This window comes from Panthera onca, chromosome D4 (genome assembly GCF_046562875.1).
Source record: "Panthera onca isolate mPanOnc1 chromosome D4, mPanOnc1 haplotype 2, whole genome shotgun sequence".
NCBI lineage: Eukaryota > Metazoa > Chordata > Mammalia > Carnivora > Felidae > Panthera > Panthera onca.
The window spans coordinates 56687478-56692866 of NC_138351.1; the positions used below are offsets into that span (position 1 = coordinate 56687478).

The 5389-nt window shown below is 41.4% G+C and overlaps 1 non-coding gene across 1 annotated transcript; it reads left to right on the forward strand.

Annotated features, from left to right (window-relative positions):
- Nucleotides 1-4098: 4098 nt before the first annotated feature.
- LOC132664015 (U6 spliceosomal RNA) lies at nucleotides 4099-4203 on the forward strand. The gene has a single exon (XR_009603386.1). It is a non-coding gene; the product is annotated as a U6 spliceosomal RNA (small nuclear RNA).
- The last annotated feature ends 1186 nt before the right edge of the window (nucleotides 4204-5389 follow it).

Consider the following 5389-nt stretch of genomic DNA (forward strand, 5'->3'; position numbering starts at 1 on the left):
ATACAGGTGTGCTGTTTCGAAGGGACACATGCACCCCCATGTTTAAAGCAGCACTAACAGCAATAGCCAAAGTAGGGAAAGAGCCCAAATGTCCATCGATGGATGAATGGATAAAGAAAATGTGGAGTATTACTCAGCAATCAAAAAGAATGAAACCTTGCCATTTGCAACTATGTGAATGGAACTGGAGGGTATTATGCTAAGTGAAATTAGTCAGAGAAAGACAAAAATCATATGACTTCACTCATATGAGGACTTTAAGAGACAAAACAGGTGAACATAAGGGAAGGGAAACAAAAATAATATAAAAACAGGGAGGGGGACAAAACAGAAGAGACTCATAAATATGGAGAACAAACTGAGGGTTGCTGGAGGAGTTGTGGGAGGGGGGTGGGCTAAATGGGTAAGGGGCATTAAGGAATCTACTGAAATCATTGCTTCACTATATACTAACTAATTTGGATGTAAATTTTAAAAAATAAAAAATAAAGTTAAATTTAAAAAAAAGACTGAGAAACAGTCACAGATTGGAGGAGACTAAAGAGACTTGACAATTAGATGTCATGTGGTATTTTGGATTGGATTCTGAATATGAAAAGGACATTAGTGAAGAAAATGAGGCAACCTGAATAAAATTATTAGTATTGTATCAATGTTAGTTTCTGAGTTTTGATAAACATACTATAGTTACGTGAGATGTTAACCTTAAGGGAAACTAGGTGAAGAATACAGAGGAATTCTCTATATTATCTTTTTTCTTTTTAAGTTTATTTATTTATTTTGAGAGAGAAAGAGAAAGAGAGAGAGAGTGTGTCAGGGGGAAAGAGAGAGAGAATCCCAAACAGGCTCTGCACTGTCAGCATGGAACCCAACGCAGGGCTTGAACTCATGAACTATGAGATCATGACCTGAGCCAAAATCAAGAGTTGGAAGCTTAACTGACTGAGCCACCCAGGCACCCCTCTGTATTACCTCCTAACTTATATAAATCTAAGATTATTGAAAAATGGAAAATTTGGGGTGCCTGGCTGGCTCAGTTGGTGGAGTGTGTGACTCTTGATCTTGGGGCTGTAAATTTAAGCCCCACGCTGGGTGTAGAAATTACTTAAAAATAAAAAAAAATCTTAAAAAAAAATGAAAAATGGAAAGTTTAGGGACACCTGGATGACTCAGTCAGAAGAACATGTGACTCTTGATCTCAGAATCATGAGTTTGATTGGGAGGAGTCCACATGGGAGGAGAGATTACTAAAAAAATAAACTTAAAAAATTTTTTTAAATGGAAAGTTTAAAAAATAAATAAATGAGTCAATTAGAAATTTGGAGAAAGATTTCCTAAAATGGAAAACTATAGCTGTTGTAACTGGGTCCAAGTTCATTTTGCTTGCTGCATGACAGGCCTGTAAGTTGAAAAGCAAGATGTTAGGGTGAGGAAAACAACTTTACTTGGAAAACCAGCAAACCGAGAAGATGATGACTATTGTCCCAAAGGACCATCTCCCCTCAGCATGAAATTCAAGCCTCTTTTATGTTAGCAAAAGGGAGAAGTGGGGAGGGGGGTGTTGAAGTCAAAAGTTGTGATTGATGTCTGTAGACCTCTGAGAAAAGTCATGTAACTTCTTTTTTTTTTTTTTTTTCCAATGTTTATTTTTGAGAGAAAGAGTACTCATGAGCAAGGGAGGGGCAGAGAGAGGGCGACAGAGGATCTGGAGTGGGCTCTGCACTGACAGCAGCAAGCCCAATGTGGGGCTTGAACCCATTAACCATGAAATCATGACCAGAGCCAAAGTCAGAAGCTCAATCAACTGAGCCACTCAGGTACTCTGTGAAAAGTCAGGTAAACTTCTTTGTCCTTGGTCAGTTGATCTTTGTATACAGGAATCTGGACATGTTATTCCTATAAATCTTAAGTATAGCATAATCATTTCTGTATGTACTTCCTTATCTCCTTGGGTGAGGTAGGTTTTGGGTAAAAAACAGTTTTGGGAAATTTTAGCTGTAACACGTCTATGTGCAGGGCTAAGCAGAAGTTTCTAAACTATAGATCATAACAGCAAAGGAAATGGAAGCAATATGGAATTAGACATGCTAAGTTTCTATCTGTTATACTACCGGGGTGGAAAAATCTCAGTAAACAAGATACACCATCTTTTTTTTTTTAATTTTTTTAAATGTTTTTATTTATCTTTGAGACAGAGAGAGACAGAGCATGAGCAGGGTAGGGACAGAGAGAGAGGGAGACACAGAATCCAAAGCAGGCTCCAGGCTCTGAGCTGTCAGCACAGAGCCCGATGTGGGGCTCAAACTCACGGAGTGTGAGATCATGACCTGAGCCAAAGTCGGACGCCCAACCAACTGAGCCACCCAGGCGCCCCAAGATACACTATCTTTAAAAACATTTTTTTAAGTTTATTTATTTTTGAGAGAGGAAGAGATGAGTGTGCACTGGGAAGGGGCAGGGATAGAGGGAGACACAGAATCTGAAGCAGGCTCCAGGCTTTGAGCTGTCAGCACAGAGCCCAACACAGGGCTTGAACCCACGAACTGCAGATCATGACCCGAGCCAAAGTCGGAGGCTTAACCAACTGGGACACCCAGGTGCCCTTATCTACAAGATACACTATTATAAATGGACACAGTCAAAGAGAGAATTAATGAATTAGAAGATGGTTCTAAGGAATTTACCTAAAGAATAGCACAAAAATGTAAAGATTAAGTACAAGAAAAAGGCATAGAAGATAAGAGTGGCATCAGGGAAAATACCAGAGAAGGGGATCCATCCCTCCTCAGAAACACTGAAAAAATTTGACCACAACTGTTTCAGCCTTACCAGAACTTTGGGAGATAGTCAAAAGTTTGCAGCAACCTAGTTAATGTTTAGCCAAGAGAAAGTTCACTGAAACTTAGTAGGAGATCTTTGTGGTATTTTAACTTACCCTCGCTCCACGTAGTGGCAGTCTTTTTTTTTTTTTTTTTTTTTTAAGTTTATTTATTTATTTTGAAACAGAGAGAGAGTCGAGCAGAGGACGGGAAGAGAGAGAGGGAAATAAAGAGAATCACAAGCAGGCTCCGAGCTGTCAGCTCAGAGCCTGATGCAGGGCTCGAACTCACAAACCGTGAGATCATGACCTGAGCCGAAATCAGGAGATTGATGCTTAACTGAGTGAGCCACCCGGGTGCCCCTAGGCGTAGCAGCAGTCTTAAAGATGGCAGCCCATGGGGCTCCTGGGCGGCTCAGTCAGTTGAGTGTCCGACTTCAGCTCAGGTCATGATCTCATGGTTTCTGAGTTTGAGTCCTGCATCAGGCTCTGTGCTGACAGCTCAGATCCTGGAGCCTGCTTTGGATTCTGTGTGTCTCCTTCTCTCTCTGCTCTTCCCCTGCGCGCTCTCTCTCTCTCCTTCAAAAATAAATAAACATTAAAAAAAATTATTTTTCAAAAAGATAGCAGCCCATGTTCCTGCCATCTTTGTGTGGGTAACTGGTTCTTTCAGAAGCAGAGTGGACCTTGTTCCAAAGGGATAGAGTTTGTCTTTTTGAGCTCTCCGGGGTTTTCCTGAAGGACTGATGCAATGGGCTTCCCTTTGTTTTACCTAATTTGGAATTCTATGATGGCACAACAGAGGACTTTTCCTAAAAGCATTGAAAGGCAAGTGAACAAGCTGTTGCTGCCTGGGCAGAAAATAACAGCTGGGTGAACAATAGACACACCAAAAGCCTGGGAACAAAGTCCAGGGAGTGAGAGTTTAGTGGGAGATAAGACAAGGGCTTTGAAAGGTTCCTGGGTATACTGGGGAATCTAGAAAGCCACACGCATGGGGAAAGAAGAACACATGCTAAGAGAACTGAGATGACCATAAGCTTTCACGTTTGGCTGATCTTTAGGCTCAGGGCAAGCAGGAAGTGGAAGTTAAGGCAGAGTTGTAAACAACCTGGCTAAGCCTGAAGGAAGGAGTGATCCAAACACAGGTTACTCCAAAGACCTGGGGATTCTTTTTCCAATCTACTCCTTTTTTTGTTTTTCCTCCCTCACTTCTTTCCTTTCCTCTAGGCATTTAAGGAGATCTCTGTCAAATTATAATTTAAAAATGTGGTTATGTAGTGCTTGCTTCTGCAGCACCTATACTAAAAGGGGAAGGATACAGAGAAGATTAACACAGCTCCTGCGCAAGGATGACACACAAACTTGTGGTGTTCCATATTTAAAACAATAAAGAAGAAAAAAAATGTGGTTATGTGGAAGAAAATCCTTGCTTTTAGGAAGTAGACACTGAAGAATTTAGGGGTTTCTAATTTTTCAATATGCTAAGATTTCCAGCTTACTCTCAAAAGGTCCATAAAAGAGAAGAAGTTTCAGTAATTTAGTAATCATTTTTTAGGCCCTATTGTGTGGTAGGTGTGGTGGTTGGCAGAGATCTGACTTGGACCTCATCCTTGCCCTCAAGGAACTCATAGACTAGTAGGAGAACCCATCTAACTAAAATACCATAGAATCTAAGGAATTATGGGAACTCAGTGGAACAAGAGGATCTGGAATGGCATATTTTTTATTTTATTAAGTAGGCTCCCCATTCAGCTCAGAGCCCAACATGGGGCTTGAACTCATGACCCTGAGATCAAGACCTGAGCTGAGGGGCACCTGGGTGGCTCAGTCGGTTAAGTGCCTGACTTCAGTTCGGGTCATGATCTCACGGTCTGTGAGGTCGAGCCCCACGTCGGACTCTGTGCTGACAGCTCAGAGCCTGGAGCCTGCTTCGGATTCTGTGTCTCCCTCTCTCTATGCCTCTCCCCTGCTCATGCTCTTTCTCTGTCTCAAAAATAAATAAAAACATTAAAAAAAAAAAAAAAAAGACCTGAGCTGAGATCAAGAGTTGGACACTTAACTGACTGAGCCACGCAGGTGCCCCTGGAAAGGCTTCTTAAAAGAGGTCACATAAGCTAATTCTTGAAGGATGTGAAGAGTTTCAAGGGGGAACAATGGGTAGAAACTGGCTTTGATTGGAAGGGTAAAGGACAGTGATTGTTCCCCAATATGCCCATCTTTCAGTTGGTAATGGATTCCCCTAAGCTTAGTTGGGTGCTTGGCTGTCAGCTATACCGTATTTTTTAAAAAAAATCTTATTTTTAAGTAATCTCTACACCCAACATGGTGCTTGAACTTACAACCTTGAGATCAAGAGTTGCATGCTCCATTGTCTGAGCCAGCCAAGTGCCCCAACTCTACTACGTTTTCAACTTCTTTTGTAGCTGGGTAGGACAACGTGACTACCTTCTAGCCAAAAGGGAAGCCAGCTGAAATGATCTTGGCAACTCTCAGGTCACACATTTAATAGGAAGCTGCTAACCCTTCTCTTCCTCTCTTTGAGATATAGTAATGGTGAGTCAATTTTGA